Consider the following 22,481-nt stretch of genomic DNA (forward strand, 5'->3'; position numbering starts at 1 on the left):
TTATCAATGAGAGGGTTGAAATCACACTCTGAAGTTATGAGTTCTTAACAATTATGTTATTTTCAGGGTTGTGGGGGAAGCTAGCTGACTGGAGTTTTCTGAAAGACAAGAGGCCAGAAAGCCAAAAGGATTAATGGTTCTGATTTGTATGAGAGAAAGAAGGCTTGAAAGAAAAGCAGCAGAGAAGCATTATTCCTGTCCTCAGCAGCACCTCAAGTGGATTTTGTGTGGTGAAAAGTCATTACAATATATCTACAAATCAAATGATCACACACTGCCTGCTCTAACACAGTGCTTCCCGGAAAATCCCAAGCTCAATCACTATTTGCTAATGTTTTATGGCAGACAAAGCCTTTTTTTGTTAAAGAAGGAAGGATTTGAGAATTAGTTCTCTTTCGTAGATAGATGTGTCGCAAGACCGAGTGCAGGGAGGAGGGAAGGAAGGAAAGTAGCATTTCTTCTGTAGCTTCCCCGGTACAGGCGCCATGCTGGAATCTTTACCTACATAATGTCACATGATATTCACCATGGCTCTCTGAGATAGAAATGATCATCTGTATTTTACAGATGCATCAACTGAGATGCAGAGAAGCAAGTGATGGAAGCAGGAACTGAGCCCAGGTTTGCCTCAGATCAACAGGCCATGTTCTATGGAGAATGGGCTGATCTGCTACTCTGGTGGTAACTGTTAACCCACTTGGAGGAAGTTTGTGAAGAGGAAAAGGAGGAGAAGAGAAAGAAGAACAGGCAGGCAGCAGGAGTAGCGGAGGCATTTTCCCGGTCTGCCTGCTCTGCAGTTTCTTCTACATCACCCCCTGCACCAGCTCTGGCAGGTTCTGGTCTCCTACTTCTAACTCCCTTTTAGTATCACACCACTTCACACACTTGAAGGAAATCTGTGGCCTGGGTACCCATGGCAGTCTCTTGTTTCCAGACCCCTCCACTATTTTATCTGCAGGGGCTGCCCTTAGGTGATGCTGATTAACGGTCTTTGTGCCCTGCAACTGGGACAGGATGGGCATTCCATGGTCTCCTTCCTAAAAACATTTTAATCGCCGCTTTCCATAGATCTGAGTTGGACGTGCTGGCTCCTGGGTATCTTGGAAAGAATTTTGGCTTTTCTCTTATATTTGGTCTATAGAGATTAGAACGAAATTGATTGGGGCCAGGTACATCTTTCTGCAGTATTTCTGCAAAACAGCTCAGAGGAAAGGCACTGAAAGGGGTGAGAGCCTGTGCTCGGAGTGCAGAGAGAAGTCGTCTCATTTCACCTGCACATCAACTCTGCTTCACAGACAGGCAATGGGCCTCAGAGAAGTGAATGCAAAGCCACATAGGGTTATTTTGGGTGGGGTTAGTTTATTAGTCTTTTAAAAAATTAGTATGTATTGAGCACATATGAACCAGATATGATGCTGAGTGCTTTAAATGTGTGATTTTGTTTGCTTCTTACAGTAACCTTGTGAATAAGTTTATTTGTCCACATTTTGCAGCTGAGGAAATTGAGGCATAAAGAGGTTAGTTACCTTGACTACAGCCACACAGCCAGCAGGAGACAGGAAATCAGGGTCAAAAGATTAGATCAACTGACACTGAAGTCCAAGCTCCTTTCACTACTCTGCACAGGCCACAGACTAGTGCAGGGTGGTCCTCGGCTCTCCACAGGGCCTGGCAGGGCCCCCACGGCACAATGGTTGAGGTGGAAGGTCACCACTGAGCATGCTTCAGAACAGGGCAAGTGGGAAGGGTCTGGGAAGATTCGGACAATCAACTCCCTGCAGTGACTCCCATGTGAATAAAAATTCACTTAGACTCTAGGTCTGAGTCATCAGCTAATCTCAAATTTTAAGTAGCTTTGAAGTGACAGGAAGACTAAGCCTAGGTTATACTTCCCTGTTTCTAAGTGATGTCATTTTTCTGAACCATTCAGTTTGGGAATGATAGTAACTTCTTCCTGGATATGAAGAACCAAACAGATGGGGCTAGACTTCAGGAAGCACTTATGAATCTGTGAATGGGCACAGAATGGCAGATAACTTTAATATGAATGAGGACCAGACAATATATTCAGGGGTTAAAAAAAAAAAAAAAAAACTTTCAAAAGGAAGGGCTCTGAGGGCTGGGTCATGACCCAGCAAGGTAATATGGACATCACTGCAGGTCATCCCTTCAGAGGCCTTTTATATCACAAAACACAGTAACTTGCCAGGCATCCACAGGGTTGAATATTGCAGGGTTGAAAAAAAGCGTAAAGTCTTATCTTGCCCTTACAGGAACTCCTAGAATTTCTTCCTGCCAGTGGGCTCACAGGGTCCCTAAACTTACCCCCTAGAGTAGGGAGGGCAAGTGATAAGCCGGATGAGGCTAGGGAGCTAATGCAGGGGTCAGCTAAAAGGCTGAGCCTCCCCACCTGAAAAGTCAAGGATCAAGGAAAGCAAAGCCCACATGAAGGCAGTTGTTTGCTCAAATCAGAAGCATTGGAACAGAAATGAGTGCTAGTCAAAGTTCATAGAATATACATCAATGTAGAACATAACAAACAAAATATTTCTGCATTTAACAAGTGCAGGGTCAAGAGACTGTCTGTTCCCATCACGCTCTTTACCCTTGCCCTTCCCAACCACTGCAGGGAAGGATTTTCTAGCAGAAAGAGAAGCCAAGCCATCAGAAGCAATCCATTTAAGCTAAAGAAAGCCTTGTGTTTTCAGGGTTCCACTCTGAAAATATGAGGATCCAGAGTGAAATGGGCCTCAATGCAGACGTATGGGTGAAAGTATGAATGCAGACCAACGGGCTCAAGTAGAGTGACTCTTGGACCTTGGGAGATGAAGTGTAGAGGAGAAAGGAGTGGGGAAATAGGAGTAGGAGCTTCTAGGTGCCCAAGTGAGGCAGACAAGCGAAGGCCTGAAGAGAAATGAGGAAGAAATGCACCTGGATTGAGGGCATTATTGATTCGCTGGCGATACAATTGTTGTTGTTTTTCTGATGATTTCTTAAGCCCTTTCTAGGCACTGCAGGGTATCAAGGCAGAGTGAAAACCTCAAGCTCTTGATACTCAGCATTTTTCCCTGTGCATCATCCCCCTAATGTCCTTAGCTTCAGCTCCAGGGCTCACCTCTATCATAATTCCATTGCACACAATCTCAACTTCTTTGCCTCTTTCTTTACAATTATCCTGGAGCAGGTGGATGTGGTAGTGGGAGAAGAGGGGTAGAGGAACACACAACAGTGCTGATGGGCCTCATTTAAAATTCATCACCAGAAACCTCAAGACCCTCAGGATGGCCCAGGAATCCCACTGCCTTCCCTAACTCAGTTCACTCTATTTCCAGTACAACTAGCTGAAACTTCCTCTTAAGTTCTCAAACCTTCAATTCCCCATATGCTTCCACATTGTCAGCGAATGAATTTGTTTCTTAGCTTGTTGAGAAAAGAGAAGCAATCTACCCACTCACAGGTATCAGTGCCTTCTCTTCTGTTGTAAAGGATAACAGTGTACACTCTTAAACAGCACCAGCCTCTTCACTTAGGTGCTAGTCTCATCTCTTCTCAAGGGATCTGCTATTACAATGGTCCTGTATCAACAATTTTCCCTCTCTGCCAAGTCAGTCACACAAACATGCACCATCTTATAAAGAAAAAGCTTCTTTGACTGTCACACTCTTCTCCAGTTATTGTCCCTTTACTCTGTTCTTCTTTACAGCTAAATCTATTAAAGGATTTGTCTTTGCTCCTGTCTCCTCCAACAAAATCTAGATTGGCTTCACTACTCCAGGTCAAGGTCGACAACCCTAGGCTGCAAATACATTGAACAACTCTCGGTCTTTGTTTCACTAGACCCCTCAGAAGCATTTGTCCCTGCAATCACTCCCTGCTTCTTGGATTTCTTACATCCTGGTCACCATGTAGCCTTTGGTTGCCTCCTGCTTCAGTGGGAAGATCCTCTTTATTCTTCTTTGCCAGATCTTCCTCATTTTCCAAACTGTAGAGGAGGAAACTTCTCCTTTTCCAGCAGCACTTGCTTAGGAATTGTCATGGCTGAGTATTGTATTTTATCCCAGTGGTTCTAACCAGCTGATGATCAATGATCATGAATTTCAAGTGACTGTGGGACACCAGACCCTTCCTGTACCTAACTGAAGACTCTTTGCTGACCAATGAAGGGAACTTGTTTACCCACACTCACACAAGCCTATGCATTCATTCATTCTCTTCAGTTCAAATAACCGATTTTTAATTCCAAATAACCAGGACAACATTGTAGCCCTCTTTGTAAGGCTTTTACAACTCTGACTTTTCTTACTTGGAAAACCATGCAGTGAATTTCTCTTTGCCTGACATGTAAGTAAGCTTGTCTTAAAAAAAAAAAAAAAAAAAAAAAAATCTGTGGGATCTTTATTTTATTATTTGACAATTGTTAAAAGTTGGAGAACTTGGGCATTTTCTGCATCTAAACTTTCTCTCAAAGTGATCTCACCCAGTTTCATAGCTCTAAATATCATCCACATACTACTGTTACCAAATTTGTGTCTTCAGCCCAATCTCTCCCCTGAACAACAGAATACACATCCAACTGCCTGTTCAAAATCTCCACTTTATTGCCTGATAAGCATCTGAAACTTATCACGAGCAAGCCAAAAACTTGACTGCCCTTCCCCTAAACCCCAGGCGTTCCCCATTTCAGAAAGTGTTACCAATACTCACCGGGTTGCTCGGGCCAAAAACCAATAAGGAATTCTTAACTTCTTCCTTTTATTCACCCCACATCAATTCATCGCAAATCTTGATGGCTCTACTTGAATTTTACCCCTTCTCATCTTTTCCCTCCTCACCTCTCTCTGTTATTGCTATGAGCTCCCACAGGGGTCGCCTTCAGTCTGTTCTCTATGTGGCAGTTATATTGACACTGCAGCCCCTGAAATAGCTTCCAAATTTCTTGTCATAGCGTAGCCCGTAAAGGCCCCACAGGATCTGGCTCCTGATTCTGTCTCTAACCTCATTTGCAACCATTTTCCCTCATTGCTGGAGCTCAGTCCCACAGGTCTTCTTGCTCTTCCGCAAACTCGCCAAGCACATTCCCACCCCAGGGCCTTTGCACTGGGAATTCTCTCAGCTGAGGAAGCTCCTCCTATTCACAGGTACATGGCCACTCCCTCTCTCTGTCCAGGTCCCTGTCCATAGGTCACCTCCCCAGAAAGAACTTCCCTGGTCATCCTGTTGAGAGACAACTCCTTGTAAGCCACTCCCATCCCTTTGCCCTATTTCTTACACATATATGTGTTCTGTATATTGGTTTATTCATTGTGTACCTCCTGCACTAGTCACTGCTATGTCTCCATGCCTGGCACACAGCAGGCACTCAATAAATATTTGTCAAATAAATGAAACCAGAGCCTTGGAGAAAGGTATTATCTCTGGCACTTATTAGCTGTTAACTTCAGGATAAGCACACACTCTACCAAACCTCAATTTTCTGAAAATGATGATGAGAATAAGAATGGGCATACTCTAAAGATTCTCAGGGTTTTGTAAGGGTCAGATGAGACAATGTGTGCATGACATAGTCTTTCAATATCAGTCATGCCATCCTTATAATTGTATATTCCTATCTCTGTTTTAGAATCCAAAATGAGGGGGAGTCTTGGTCCCTTTCCTATATTTGGATCATCTTGTGTCAATAATTACAATATCCAGAAATCAAAAGTGCTCCCAGAGAGCTGCTTCTCTATTATTCACTAATCATTAACTTTGCCAACTGTACATGATCTCGACTACCCAAATTGCAGCCAGTTGGCACTGTGTATTTCCAATCTTTATTTTTATATGTCTCACTGCATGTCTATCTATTCCTAAGCCAATGTACATAATATATCATACTTGTGTCAGTATAAATAATAAAGAGCTATGCATGTGTGATGGTTATTTACATGAATGCCCCAGGCTCACTAGCAAGCATGTTTTACAAACCTACATCAATAAAATGTAACAAATGCTTCCATTCTAAACGCTCTTTGGAACAGTTCCTACCTTGCCTGTAGACGCTTTACTTATTTATTTTCCTTCCAACAATAAAACAATCAGTGACAGTCTGCTTGTTTTTCCCCCCTTATTTGAAAACACACTTAATAATGCATTCTTTTACAATGATTTTGTGTCACACAAAGCAAAGCTTATTGTGGCCAAATAAATAGCGGTCTGGATGTCAAATCAGGCACAGCTCTCAGAGAATACAGGGCAGGCCTCTTTTTGGGACGGGTAGTCCAGGGGAAATGGTTTGGGTATTCACTAGGCTGAGCCTGCACCTGTTCAGCAAAAGAAACCTCAGTAAATTTACATGACTCCTAGAGTTAGCGGTGATGGGCGATGTTGTTAATTTAGTCTGAAAAACTGAGATGTGATTTCAGAGAAAAGAGAGAGTTTGCAGATGCACCATTTGTCCTACACATATAGCCCTCCCCATACCTTCTCTAGGCCTGGGAAATGAGCGGGTTGAACTCACTGGTTGCTAAGGTCCTCTCTGGTTCATACGTATTCGGTTCTCTACGGTTTGCTTTCACATTTTCTTCCAGCTGGCTCATTCAGAAGGGAGCTATTAGTGTCAAGGGCGGAATTTGGATGGAATTAAACAGCTCCCACTCCGCCTCACCTTTCTCTAAGCCCCATCCCATCCTGCCAGAGATGTTTGTGCTCTTTCTTGGTAGCTCAAGTATTGAAGCAAAAATTACACTCCTATAATATTCTCTTGTACTGTCAAAAGTTAGAGTTTCAGCATGCATTTCCTGCCTCCCCAAGAGGACCCATGTATAATTTCTGTGCTCATTCAATGGTGAACAACCTCTGCCAGCCAGCGAAAGCATGTACCCCTTCCCAAGGCATAACAGTGAGGAATGTTAATAAAGGAAATTGTTATCCTGGTCCCTGCCCTTAGGGACTTGGTTACCTGCAGGGTATCCTATACTAAAAAAAAGAATCACAAAGAGGTTGCTCCAGAAACGGCTAAAGCATATAAATTTGGAGCCCAAACACTCTGGCCACTGTTTACCTTTTCAACCTTATTTCCCATTCAGAATCCTTCCTTTCACATTCTATCCCATTACACCTTAGTCTCCAAACTTGCGCCCAAGCTAATCTCTGCTTAGAACATACTTCTCCAACCCTGCTTTCCTAAATCCTACCCCTTCTTAAAGAGCCAGTTCAAATCCCTCCTCCTCAAGGTCCCCGTCTTTCCTGAGCTGGACACCAAAGCAGTAGAGTTGGGATTCGGGTTGTGTCAGAACAAAACTTGAACTTGGGCCCTGACCTCCTTAACCACTTAGGATAGTGGTGTTGAGGCCATTCAACAAACATGTTAATGATGATGGATTGTAATTGTATATTAATTTCACTCACGCAACTTAAGCTTCAGGTCTGTTGTTTAGGTTGATTTCTTTTCTTTTTTGGCTCATTGATTTAGAAAAAAATAGGAAAAGCATTTCACAGAGGCTGTTTCTGGTTTGGTGTCACATAGGACATGCTTTGCAGGGGCAGGGGCAGATCAAGGCATGGACTTATTTCATCAGTTGAGATACCACGTCTATGCAGGTACCAGTGACTCATAATTCAAGGCCAAAGTCCGATAACAAAGGCCATGTGACAGCTGATGTCTCCTCTTCAGAATCTGTATCTCTCAGAATTTGATAGTACCAAGTCACTGCATTTTTACCTTTCCAGAGACGATTTCAGCATCCCAAGCAAGCAGCTCCTGACTCACCCACAATGTCTCCTTTGGCCCTGAACCCCTGCTGCAGGTGTGCTTGGTCACTGGCCCTACCTACTAGCCAAGGTGGACTCACACTGGCTTTTGGTAGCTGTGGAAGACTAATGGGCATTTTTATTTTACGAATCCAAGCCAGCAATATAGAGGATATCACTCTCCAGATGGCCTGATTCTTAACACACCCGCACCCCCTACCCCTGTAAGACCTGAGTGCTTCCATTAGCAGGGCAACATGACTATCTGTTTGGGTCCATTTCTGTGGTTTGCTTGTACTCTACTCTTTATGAAATTTACTCCACTGTGATCTTAAGCCTATTTTCTCCCCCCACAATATGTTGACTGGAATAATAATCAAAAGGAAGGCTTTGAACTGCCACCAGGCCTTTCATCTTGTGATCTCAGAGAGCTTTACCAAGCACTAAATAATTAATGTACTGAAAGCGACACAAAGACACAAAGACAGGGCAGCCTGGAAAACCAAGTCCATGAACAAAAGACCTTTTTCTTTTGGAGTGAGAGAGTCCTGGTAGGGATAATCACCCACCAGCAGGCCTAGGAGTCTCCAGACATGTTGGACAAGAGGCTATGAACTATCCAAGAACAACTGGCTCTTCTCTTGACCTGATGTGTCAAGTTAGGAAGTAACGCTTGCCAGGATGACTCCTGAAATCATGCAGTGAGTGCCCTGGGCATAGTGTGACCCACTTTCACAGGAAGAGGGAAGCTCCAGTGTGGAAGAGTAGATTGTAACTGTGTACACATTCACCACGACTTAGGGCTCCCTAATGCCTTTCAGAGGCATCCACTTTTGTGATCCTTACAACGACCTTGGTAGTTAACCTCTTTTACAGATGAAAAGATTGAGGCTCAGAAAGCACAAATGCCCAAGGTCACATTGCCAGTGAGTATTAGGATAGGATGTATGACTGCAGACCTCTGATGTGTGGACCAGCTAGGAATGCCACTCTACAGTACAAACCCCTTGCAGGTGATGATTCTCCTGGAGAACAGGGGTTGGGAATTAAATACAGCAGAAAGAAACTGACCAGGTCACAGATGCTTGCTGCTTTCTCCTAACTGAGGACAATAGATCCCTTTGGGTCAACCAGGAAGTCGAACTAGAAACACACACCTTCCATCAGGGCAGCTGGCTCTGCGGGGCCTCAGGTTCAGCCACGACTGTTTCCATGGCAACCACCACAAGGCCTGATGCCTGGATCCTTGAAATTGGTCCTTGGCTTGTCCAAGGGAAGATGCTTAGGGTGAGGGGAGAAAGAGGGACAAAACACTTTCTCCTAACTTCCAGACCTTTCAATCCCTCTTTATTTGTCACCCCTGTCCTTTCAGGATAAAGAGTCTATCCTCTAAGAAGCCCCAGTTCCAGATGCCACTTATTCAGCGCAAAGGCCCCTCACCATGACTGAACTCATTTCCAGAGATAGGCTGACGTGCTAGAGAACTGTGTTCTAGGGTACAGCGGTGTTACTGCGTGACCTTGGGTAAGCTGCTTAACCTTTTTCAAGCTTTGTTTCTCTGCATATAATACAGAACTCATCATGCTTTCCCAGCCAACTTTCGGGATGCTCAGAGAATTAATGAGACAGTATCTACAAAGCCTCAGGCTCTTTTGAAGAAAGGTACACTAGAAATCCTTGTGCTTTTACTAACGGGTGTTGGCATGATGCCATATTTTAAATCACTCTTCACCTGTGAAGAGTTTACTAAAATAAACTCAGCTTGTATTAAAATAGATAGGCCAACAGTCTGATTGGATTCATCCTACTCTGGCACTGCATCACCTTTGTTGCTTCCATTCATCTTGCACTGTTAACAACGGTCATCAATGCTACCCTTGACCTCATGCAGAGACTCAGAGTGGGGGAGCTGGGAGGGGCTGTGAAGGCTATTTATCTACGTCTTCCTATCACACATGTGAGGAAGCTGAAATACTGGAAGGAACAATGCTTCACCTAAAGTCATCTCGTTAGTGAAAAAATCACAAAATCTGATCTTCTGTGCCCCCATTCTATGCCTCACCCCCCACAGGAGAAGGTAGCAAAGAAAGGAGGAGGGAGAAGAAATAGGGAGACATGTTTTTGTTCTTTAAACCTTTAAGCTGCAATACTCTGGGATGTCTTAAAAAAAAAAAAACTCACTAAGAAAGAAACCAATACTTCATGTGTGCCTATTACACATGGTGCCTGGCACCATATTGGGGGCTTTACAATCATTGCCCCACAAATCCCACAATTTTCTGAGTGGGGATTATTATTCCCATTTTCACATGCAGGAACTGAGGCTCAGAGAGGTTGAGTAACTTGTGCAAGGTTCTGGAGCCAAAAGGGATGGAGCTAAGATTAATTCATTAATTCCATTCATACTTACTGAGTATCTCCTATGTGCCAAGCTCTGCCCTTGGCAGTTGGGCTGCGTTAGTGAGCAGAACCCCACACTACCCTCATAGAGCTTCCAGGCTGAGGAGCTTAGAGCGTGGAAGGCAGCAGACAGCCGTCCAACAACCTGTCAAGTCCTTTTGACATCTTGATTGTTGTTATCCATTGTGAAGGAGATAGACACACCCCTATGAGAACACATGATGAGGGATCTGACTTCACTATGAGAGCCAGGGGAAGATCACCTGAGAAGCTGATGCTTGAGCTGAGGCCCTTAACCAGAGGAGTAGAGTTAACTAGTTAAAGGGAGTGGGGTAGGGTGGGAGGCTGAAGAGGGCAGGGGTCTATTCAAACTCGAGTCTCTCTCAGAATGGAGCACTGGCTCCTTATTTGCCAGCAAGAAAGGTGAGGCATTACAGAGGAACCTTGATGTATGGCCCAATCACACTGCCACTGTCCAGCAAAGAACCCCTTGCAGATGACATTGATTGCAATCGAGAACAAGGACAGGGAATTAAACACAGCAGGAGTGACCAGATCATAGATGCCTGCTGCCTTCTCCTGACTAAGGATGAGAGATCCCTCCAGATCAACCTAGAAGGCCATCTAAAACTGCTACCTAAAATGGTTCTGCCCTGTAACAAGACTGACCTGACTTGCCAGGGACCCTCCTGCCTTTTCTCGGATGCTCAGTCTGCTGGCCAACTTTCCTGCGGAGAAGGAGCCTGAAATCCAGCCACTAAACCTCAGCCTCGCCTTTGCTCTGAAACCTGAATTACCTTCTGGAAAAGTGAAGGGTTGAAACTGCCTCAGGAACTATTCCTGCAGCCGTCTGGGTCACTGATAAGCCCTGGCTGGCACTCCCTGCCCTCTCCCATGGCCGGGGCCAGCAAGGTCAGAGTCTCTCTATTTTGCTTTAAAAATGAGGTGAAGAGAGGCAAAGAGGGAGGGGAGAGCAAGGAGAGAGAGAAAAGAAGAGGGAGGAAGGAGAAGGAAGAGATGGCAAGGAGACGCCTATTAAGGAATGGAGTTGCAACAAAAAAGGGAAGAAACGTAGAGGGGGAAAGAGAAATCATCTGATATTTTTCACTATCTGGAAGTTACTGAGAGAAAGTTATTCAAAGTACCACTGTAAAAAGGCCATAAAACACCTTGGGGAAAACATGAAAGTCACGCTGCCACCATACAGACGAGCACCCTGGAATTAGCTGCCAGAGCGATGTCTAAAAAGAGGAGATTCAATGGCCCACATTGCAGCCTCTTCCCCACTCCCTCTCGGCTCCCACCCCCTCCAAATCGCCTGGCTCTGAAGGCAGAGGCAGTAATTTGGAGCTAGCAAGTGTGAAGGAATGTTGAAGCTGTTATTTGCCTTCATGCAGCACATCTTGAGTGCATCTTTTAGAATGTAATTTAAAATACACTTTCGGTTTTACTATAGAAAATCTGAAAAAAAATCAAGAAGGTCTAAAGGAGAAAATAAATATCACCCATACCTCCAGCATCCAGAGAAGCCAGCGTTAACATTTTATGGTATATTGGTTTGTGACTTGGTTTTCACTCACTTAACAAGACAGCACTTGGCTGAGAAGTATATCGAGGAGAAGGGAAGGAGAGAGTTCCACTGCACTCATGAGATTTGTCTGCAGGGCAGAGAGGGTAAGTCGTCCTTTTAAACCACCAAAGCAGCTTGCACCCTGGCACACACATGCTGAAATCATGGCAATTTGGGATCCCCTCATCCCTGGGCCAGGACCTGCCACTAAATGTAGCACAGGCTCTGAGAAAGGAAAGGCTGTCCTTAGGAAGGGCAGACCTGTGGGGATTTGGGAGCTACTGGGATGTGAGTGCAGGATAGACCAGGAGGAGTCAGATACACTAGTGTGTATCCTCAGCACAAGTAGACAGAGGGGTAAGCAGATTCTGCTCTGGTAGGCGCCTTGCAAAAGTCATAAGAAGCAAAGACTATGTATAATTATAGTGTTATATAAGTGCTTGAACCTAAAAGTAGGTACAGTACATTGATTTTATGACTTGGAAAGGCTGAAAAAAAAAAAAGTGGAATTCCACCTCATTTTCAAAGGAACAGCCAATGAAAGTAAACTAGAGATAGAGGGATAGAGTTCTATCTCTGTGGCCAATGACACACCCCACAAATATATAGACTCCCAAAGCCCTTTCATTTGAGCCTTTGATCCTCATAACAGTTTAATAAGATAAGAAAAACAAATCCCAACTTACACAGGAGGAAAGCAAAAAATCAGAGAGGCTAAACCAGCGCTTCCTCACCTTTTTTCATATCATGATACACACAGAAAATAATATTTGTATGATCCACTGGAGTAAACAGTTAAGGCTGCTTGCAGTGAAAGGCAGTTGGCCCGAGGGCTTCTGCCACTCCTGGTCTGGCCTAGCCTCTCAATGTGCTGACAGGCTCCATAGGTCAGTGTCTCTGCACACCTGTTGGCCAGCACACATGGGACCACAGCTCACTGCTGGACAAGGAAGCTCTGGGTCAGGAGATGCGGCCACAATCACACAGTGAGAAGAGTAGGATGCACTGTCACCCTGCATCTTGCCCCAGGGACATTTCTACACGGCAACAGAGATGTTGGCCTCAGAAAGTTCCTGGTGCTTGTCACCAACACTGTGTCATCACTCAAACAAAGCAGGTGACATGGGTGAATAGGGGCTTTGAAGGTTGATCTGAGAGTGCCTCAGAAAGTTTCCTTAAGGCATTTGTAACTGTCAAGAGGCTCCCCTAAAGAAAAGGGGCAAAACTTGGTTCCTTTCTCTACTCTGGGAGATTCAGAAAATAATTTCACAGATGGTTATTGAATAGCCAAAAAGTAATGATTACAAATGACTGAGTTAAACTGCTATGCGTAGCCTCATCTGTCATCATACGAGTGTCTTATCAGACGTCCCATCAGGATTAGGAGCTCATCATGACTGGTGACATTTGCTGGCCAATATGGCTTGGCTCCTTCCATGTCCCCTTCAATCATGGTGGCAGGAGAAGCCTTCCAAGGTTTGAGCATAAACTCTGAGAAATTGCTTTTGGCAATGACTCCAGGAGTGACTTTCAAGATAATGGACTCTTTTGCTGCAAGTGGCACTCTATCTCCCCAAGACTTCCTGGGTCTTACTGTCACTGGAGATTCTGGGCAGCATCACGACATGAGGAGCTGCTAGCAACAGGTATAACAGAAACTAAACCTTCTGGGCTGCTGAATTAATGATTTTATTAGATACAGGTAGGTCACATCCAGGCAGCACTTACACAACATGAAACCTCTGGATGGAAAATGAAAATATTTCCTCAAATCCTCTAATATCTCCGAATGTAAACCAAAGATCTATATTTTCATTAGGACAATAGCAATTTGGCCCAAGAGAAGCAGTCAAGACTAAACATTAAAGATATTTGGAGCAGGTGAATGAACCATGGGCTAACTGGATAATACTACCTCTATCTCTTATAATTGTGCACCGAGAGCGCCCCTGACGTCTTGGGAGGTTCTGTCAGTGACCTGTAAAGGTGTTGTAGGAAGGTGAGGTCAATTCCCTGTTAATTTCTCACACTCAGCAATGGAAGGGAAGAGAGGAGAGGCCTCACTTTGCCCTGGGCCTTGCACACTGGGTAAACCCTGGTCATTTGTACGGCATGCATCCAGAGACTTCTGGAATCCTCATCTTCAAGAATATTGCTGTAACGTATCATTACCTCCATAAAATGCATTGCTACAATAGGGAGAAAACAATAAATCATTCACTAAGTGACTTATAACCAAACCCAGCCTCATAGCATGAGATTTTTCAAATTCTTATCTCAGCAAAATGACAATTTATTACATATTATGTAATTTGGGGTCACTTGCAAATAGTAGAAAGTGTGACTATTAAATCTGCCACTACCAAGAAATTGCTGTAGTCAGAACATGAGAGAGAAATAAAACAAGATGCAAAAGTGACTTTTCCACCTACCCTGTGGTCCCAGACTCTGAAATGGGAAGGGGGAGCCAAGAACTATTGTCACAAACTCCAGAAGTTCCAGCCATGGCTTCCTCACTGTCCACACTTGTGGACTGTGCAGTTTTCCTCCCTGAAGTAAGCAGCAGTTGTATCTATACTAGGTTTAACTCACCCTTGGGGTGAAAAGACTTGAGGAAGACGTGTTTATTGGCTGATTGTTAGGGAGTGTCGTGGACTGAATGTTTATGGTTTCCCCAAAATTCACATGTGGAAACCCACTCCCCAATGTGATGGTATTAGGAGGTGAGGCCTTTGAGAGGTCGGGCTTTTGGCAGAGCTCTGATAAATGGGATTGTGCCCGTAGAAAAGAGGCCCAAAGAGAACCCTCACCCATTCCATCATGTGAGGACACAGCAAGAAGGCACTGTTCGTGAATCAGGGAATAGGCCCTCACCAGATATTCAATCTGCTGGCACCTTGATCTTGCACTTCCCAATCTCTAGGACTGTGAACAATAAACTTCTATTGTTTTTAAGCTACCTAGTCTATAGGGTTTTCTTCAAAGCAGCCTGAATAGACTAAGGGAGACCCCAAAGATAAAGACTTAGAGTTCCTGACCTTCATGAATTGATGTAAGTGGAATGAATATAAGACCAACAGAGAGAAGCACTAGAATATGAAGCAGCCTTCCAGGGGGTTGGAAAGAGGCTAGGAAGTAAGCAGAAGGAAATCCACTCAGAGCAAATAGGTAACATGACACCCAAGAGGAAGATACACAATTGGCTGGTGGGGAACTCTCCCTGAAAGCGGGCACTGAAGAGTAACCCAGCCATTCTCCCTGGAAGTCATACAGGAAGTATAGCAGGATCAGGATCTGCCGGTATCACCCAGCAGAATGAAATGGCAGCCAGGTCTTCGTACAGTTTTGAAATGTCCTTGTTTAACAGAGATCTGTGGCAAGAGATATGGAAATTATAAAAGGACTGCAAACTAGATTAAGGGAAAAGGAGGCCAGATGGAGAATCCCAGATGGTACCATGTTGTCTTGGAATCGAGATCATGGGCTTAGATGTCAGGCTGGCCTGAACTTAACTCACAGTTCCAACACCTACTAGCACCTACGTGACCTCAGGCAAACTATTTAACTTCTTCAGCCTTCGCTTTCCTGTTACGTAACATGAGAATAATAATAGAAGCAACCTTACGTGCTTGCCTTGAAGATGCCATGAGAGAGTGCTTATGAAGCACTTAGCACAATGCCTGGCTAGAGTAAGTGTTCAGTCAATGTGATTTATATTATTATTATAGAAAATAAAATGCTGGGCAAAATGTGTGCCCAGCCATTGAGAGTTCTGAGTTTTAAAACTTCAGGGAAGAGTCATGCGATGCCTATGAGGGAAACATACACTTTGTAGGCAGGAGGGGAGGATCTGCAATCCAGACACACCCACGAGGACCCGGCAGGTTTTCAGGGCTGTGCAGGCAGCAACAGGAGGGGTTGGAGGGGTTGTCTTGAAAGAAAAGAGGCAATGGGAGCTTGGACTTGCTGAGCCTGTGGCCTGTAGATCCTGGCAGACCACTGATCAACATCAGAGGGGCCAACAGTAGATGGCCTGAACTTGGAGTTGCTTGTAATGCTTACAAAAGCTGTCAGTCTGGGAGCCAGCAAAGCATACATCAGTTTCCCAAGGTGAGAACTGAGGCACGGAAAAACGAGTTAGGGGCCCAATGAGAGGACTTGGAGAATAAGCAGCAGGACAGGGCAGAGATCCAGCACTGGGCCCAGGACTCAGCCTCCTTCTAGCCATTTGTCCAAGATTCATTGACTTGGCAATTGTGCAATCTGTGCTGTTTATATTCATTATCCCTCAACCACATTCAAGTCCCAAGAAAAGGTGCTGCAGACCGTCTCCATCCCCATCTGCTCTGAGTAATCATGGAGATTTCATGTTGTCCTAAAGAGAAGAGACTGGCTAATGTTTTCAGATTTTTTTTAACATGAAAAAAAGATAAAGTTCGGGGACTACAGACCTTTAAGTTTAACAGTGCTCTTGGACAAAACTCTAAAATAGTCATTAATCAGATGGCATGGAAGCCTTTAGAAATATACATTGACCAGAGGGAGACGAAACTAGTTCAGTTGGAATAAGACATGGTCAGGTTAAAGATAATATTTTTACTATCAAATGAGCAACTTCTTCCTCCGTGCTCAAAAAGAAAAATAATTACAAAACAAAAACACCTGTAAAAATAAATATAGCTCCTGATCTCTTTTTCTCTCTCTTTCTGAAACACACATAAACACACACACAAATATCCAAATATCAATGGCCAATAAATACTTGAAAAAAAACTCTAACGGTAATCAAAGAAAATAAAATTAAAATACTGGAATACTACTTTTCACTTATTGAATTAGAAAATATTTAAAATCACTTTAATAATTTAAATAAATTTAATAGATATTTTAGTAATTTAAATACAATTTAAAATACATTTTAAAATAATCATGCTCAGCACTGCTGAGGGCAATGAGATAGATAATCTTATACATTCCTGGTAGAAGTATGAATTGTAAATTTAATGTTTTTAAAATAATAATGTAATAATGACTAACAATGAGTATGTGTAAATTACTATGCACATGGATCATTTTATTTTTTTATTACAACAACCCTATGAAAAAGGTACTGGTATTCTCATTTTGCACATAAAGAAATTGAAAGGGTAAGAGTTTCACATGTCCCAGAGATTCTGATTCTCACATGTCATCTAGGGGTTGCGGGGAGAATGGAAATGGGTAAGGAGAGGACGAGACAAGAGAAAGCCCTACAGGGTGTTCTGATTTGGATATACCATTCCCCTGTTTAGAATAAGAACAATGCACTATTCTGTAGATAGGGACAGATAACTAATTTAGGCAATATTTAAGAGTGTTCATACTTTTGACTTTGATTCTCTCCTAAGAAAATATTGAAAAGTTATGAAAGTGTTCGTGAACAATCACAGCCTTCAGTGATTTTATAATAATAAATGCTATCTTAGTTGGAAACAACTTAAATATCTAGCAATAGGTTAAATTATTTAGAAAATAATAGTAATAGTAGTAGTAATAATAATTGTTATTGCACACTTATTATGTACCAGGTGCTAGTTTAAGCTTTATTTGAATTATCTCATATATTCTTTATCGATATGGTTTGACTGTGTCCCCACCAAAATCTCATCTTGAATTGTAGTTCCCATAATCTCCACACGTCATGGGAGGGGCCCAGTGGGAGGTAATTGAATCATGGGGCAGTTACCCCCATGCTGCTGTTCTCATGATAGCAAATGAGTTCTCATGAGATCTGATGGTTTTATAAGGAGCTCTTCCCCCTTTGCTCGGCACTTCTTTCTCCTGCTGCCATGTGAATAAGGACATATTTGCTTCCCCTTCTGCCATGATTGTAAATTTCCTGAGCCCTCCTCAGCCATGCAGAACTGTGAGTCAATTAAACTTCTTTCCTTTATGAATTACCCAGTCTGGAGCAGTTCTTTATAGCAGCGTGAGAATGAACGAATACACTTACAAAAATCTTTTGTAAGTTACAGATTATAATTATCCCTATTTTGCATATAATAAAACTGAGCCATCGAAAAGTAACTTGCTCAAGACCCCAAGCCAGCCCATGACAGCATCAGAATTAGAGCCCAGGAAGTCTTACACCAGAGCTTTTACTATTAATGATCAAACTCTATATATGTAGTTCATTTCCATTATGGAATATGACAGAGCCATTAGAGATAATGTTTTCAAAGGGTTTTTGATAACAGGGAAATATTTACATTATACGCTTGGAAAATTACATATATAGTATGATCTAACTATGTGAAAAATATACAAAGAAAATGCCTGGAAGGAAATACAACAATTAACAGTAATTGCCTTTGAATGGTCTGGTTATGAGTCATTTATTTTCTTCTTTATACTTTTCTGAATTTTTCTAATGGACTAAAATAACCATGTGTCTTTTTTTTTTTAAATCCAGGGTGGAAATAAAGCAAGTCATGTTCATGCCAAATTACCCTTATTTCCATTTTGACAGTGCATTTTAAAATTTGACAAAGTAACTTATATTTCAGTATAAGTTAAAAAATGGAAACAAGGGAACAAGTTTAATAAAAATAATGCTTAGATTTCTTTATTAATGAAGCAATGTTTCCTATAGTAAGTAAATAAAAGAGGACCAAGATTAAGGCTTACACACTCTTGATTTTCTACTCCCGTTACCCCAGTATCTAGCAGAGTGCCTTATGTAGCGTTGACTTTTGGCAAATATTTATAGAATGAGTGATTTTATCTTGCTGAACACTTTTAAAAAATCAATGGCAAGACATAGAAAAAATGCTTATTGAATTTGTAGCGATAACTGATATCACAGAAAATAGAGTCAACATTTGTAATGATCTAAGCCATACACAGGATGAAATTTAATACTTGTTAAAATTTATGTATCAGAAATCTTAAAATATTTTTTATTAATTGAATTGCTAATTTTGACTGTCCCAGGGAAGTAACAGAGAATAGGTGCAAATATTTAGACCCAGTGACGTTCCTTGTTCCAGTACTTGGTAACACCTAAAGATTACAAACAATTAGATGTTTAACAGTATGTGATAGATTGCATATACTTTGGGCATCCTTAAAATAAAATCTTATCCAGTAGAAGCATTTTGTAGAAATTTATGTGTTGATGTAGAAGGATTTTTTACAAATATATTAATTTTAAAAGGCAGGTCATAAAACAGTATAAACAATGTGATCTAATGTTGTTAAAATATATAGGTGCTAGCTAGAGATAAATGCACGAAACATAGATTGGGAGGCTATACATGAAAATCTTAGGGGTAGATATCTTTGTATGATTTAATCATAGATAGCTTAGTTATATTTGTATTTTTTCATTATGCTTTGATGAATGTGAATTACTTTTGAAAAACAAATGTAAAACTATTCTATATACAACTATAGAATGTGTTCTGGAAAACTGCAGTTAGTGCTGACTTTACATCATTTCATATATATTTAAAAAATGGGTCTGGGTGTATGATTGCCCCAAGCTCTGTATAGCTAGCAGTGCAGCATGGCAGCTAAGAAGATGTTAATTACAATCTTAAGTGACACCACGAGAAGCAAAATCTCTTGGCTATGGGCAGCAGTGACTCCTCTGGGCTCCACAGTGGGCAAAGCACAGTGATAACTTTGCATTCATTTCTTGCATTGTTTTAGAAAAGAACTGAAAAACTAGGGAATCCAGAATACAACAAGCAGGTGGTAGGTATCTGCCATGAACATGGCTTGCCCAGAAAAGGAGAGTCTACTGGGAAGCATTACCTCCACCATCCTTCCCAATCTGATGTCTGTTTTCTTTTACATAATCCTCCCTGAGCCTCCACCACTAGGACACATTTTGGGATGGTTCCTCAGAATAACACATGCGCCTGCATGGAGAGTGGGAAATGGTTTGAGTAGTAGTAGAAGTTAGACCTTGGAAGAATAGTCAGGCCATGATGAGGATAGCTGAGCCAAGGCGAGAGGGAGAACAACAGGCACAAGAGAGAGCAAGAACAAAAATGTAAGCCTGGTGGGCCTAATTTGGGCCTTGAAACCCAGATCCTGGTATGAGAGGAGTGAAAAAGGGTAGAGATCAGCAGCAACAGCAAGCTAGAAAGATGGCTTTGGCAGTAGCTTTCATGTGCCTCAGGTCAGGGAGATCATGTTATATTATACTCATTCAATTATTCATCAAATACTACCTGAGCCCTTGCTCTGTTCTTGCACTGTAACTAGGTGCTGCACCTAGTTACACAAAACTGAGCATCACACCAAATAGTCCCGGCTCCCCTGGACCTTGGAGTCCATATCAATGGAAAGAGAAGGACCAAATGGACACTTGAAAAGTAAGCAACATATTATAAATTTGTGTGCTCTTTTTGCAGAAGAATCACACTCATGTTGTATGTATCATTACTTTTTATCATAAAATAGCCTTCCACATTTATGTCTCGATAGCATAATTTAGCTTATGAACCCACTGGGAAAATTCTGTAACTTATGTGGCCATCTACTACTTTGTGGTCATTCAGAACTACTGGGTGGTGATAACACAGCCCATGAATCTATCTCTGGTCATATTTAGAGGACGTTACCCAGGTTTTTAGGACCAAGAGAAATATGAGACATGTTTTGAATATGTGGATCTTAGGGTTTTTCAATGTGGGAAAAGACAGTCAAATGAAAAAGTGAAATTTCAAACAAGGACTCTTGAAAGGAGACTTGTTTACCTTCTACAGAGATTGAATCAATTAAAGAGTGGCCTCAACTTAAAGCTGAAGCATGATAGGAACACCATGGCATGAACCGTTTGCTCTACTTGGTGATTTAAAATTTTATGCTTAGAGTTTCATGAAACTCAGAATGAAACCATAGTCAGAACATGCAAGGATATTTGCTATTGACAATCCAAAGCCAAAAATAGCAAAACAATAATTTCTAGGATATCTGATTTCAAAGATGTGCAGAAAAGGGAGAAAAGAACATTATTATACTGGCCAGGCACGGTGGTTCATGCCTGTAATCCCTGTGCTTTGAGAAGCCAAAGTAGGAGGATCACTTGAGACCAGGAGTTCAAGACCAGTCTGGGCAACATAGTGAGATCTTGTCTCTTCAAAAAAATCTTTAAAAATAGCCAGGCATAGTGGCACACATCTGTAGTTCTAGATTCTCAGGAGGCTGAAGCAGGGAGATCATTTGAGCCCAGGAGTTTGAGGCTGCAGTGAGATATGATCATGCCACTGTACTACAGCCTAGGCAACAGGGCAAGACAGTCTCTCTTTTAAAAAAAAAAAAAGAACATAGACCGGGCGCCAGTGGCTCACACCTGTAATCCCAGCACTTTGGGAGCCCGAGGCAGGTGGATCACGAGGCCAAGAAATCGAGACCATCCTGGCCAACATTGTGAAACCCCGTCTCCACTAAACATACAAAAATTAGCTGGGCGTGGTGGCACGTGCCTGTAGTCTCAGCTACTCAGGAGGCTGAGGCAGGAGAATTGCTTGAGCCTGGGAGGCAGAGGTTGCAGTGAGCCAAGATTGCACCACTGCACTCCAGCCTGGGCGACAGTGCGTGAATCTGTCTCAAAAAAAAAAAAAAAAAAAAAAAACCCATAGTAACATGGTTTGTGACATTTGATAAACTTGGATCTACATTTCCATTCTACCACTTACAAGGCATATGATTGAGGCAGATTAATATATTTGAGGCTCCTTTTTCTCATCTGTCACAAAATTTAATGAAGATGAAAATTCTGCCTTGTATTACTGTTAAAAGATTTTATGAGATGTGTATTATGAATAACAAGCGCACATCAATGACTGTTTCAATATGAGTTCACTCCCCACACCCCCATTAGAATCAAATAATTAGAGGCAAGCATGGGTTTTGACTCTACAGCCAGTGATACATACCACGGCAGTACGAGGAACTCTATCATGTGTGCCAGGCACTAAGGATGCAACTAGAAATGTGGATAAAATGCCAAAGATACCTTCCAGTACATGTAATGAAGACTTCAAAAATGCACTTGTAATGTTACTTTTATCATTTTTATTGCATTCAATTCAACAAACATTGATTGAATGCCTATACCATACATACTCATTCTCTAGTTTAGTAGAACTTCAGAGAGCTACCGCATTCTGATGTGAGGTCAGAGACTGTTGTTTCAAATCTCTACTTCTGACATTGAGAAGTTTTCTGTCCCTAACTATGCAGGGCCAGTTTACTTGACTATTATGCTCCACACAGGTACAACAGAGCTCTATCAGCTTCACGAATTAACAAAAATAACGCTTTCCATATAGTAGGAGAGTGGACATTTATTCAATGAAAAAAAGGAAGAAAGAAGGAAGGAATGAAAGAAGGGAAGATAGCAAAGAGAGAGAGAGAGATGGATAGTCAGTCACCGAGACAAACAGAGGGCAGTCAGAAAGACAGACACGAGAACAGTCAGAGGGACAGTTAGACACAGGGACAGACAGAAAGACAGTTATTTATCCTTGAGTTCTCTTATCTTTGGACCATGACAATTCCTACCTGCTTCACAGGACTATTGAAAGGAACATATTAAAAATGAGAGAAGCATTAGATTCTGAATGGTTACGAACAGTGCCAATATTAAGTGTCAAGTAAAACAGACAAATCACACTAACAGAGTATTTGATTTTTAAAAATTTATTTAATTGTGGTACATCCCGATAATGGGATATCATTCAGCACTCAAAAGAAATGTGCTATCAGGTCGGGCATGGTGGCTCAT

At 42.2% G+C, this 22,481-nt stretch overlaps 1 protein-coding gene across 1 annotated transcript in view; it reads right to left on the reverse strand.

Moving 5' to 3' along the window:
- The window catches only part of ALK (ALK receptor tyrosine kinase), a 749,759-nt gene that overhangs the window by 537,464 nt on the left and 189,814 nt on the right, over nucleotides 1-22,481 (reverse strand). The window lies entirely within an intron of this gene.

The sequence above is a fragment of the Papio anubis genome, chromosome 14 (genome assembly GCF_008728515.1).
Source record: "Papio anubis isolate 15944 chromosome 14, Panubis1.0, whole genome shotgun sequence".
Lineage (NCBI taxonomy): Eukaryota > Metazoa > Chordata > Mammalia > Primates > Cercopithecidae > Papio > Papio anubis.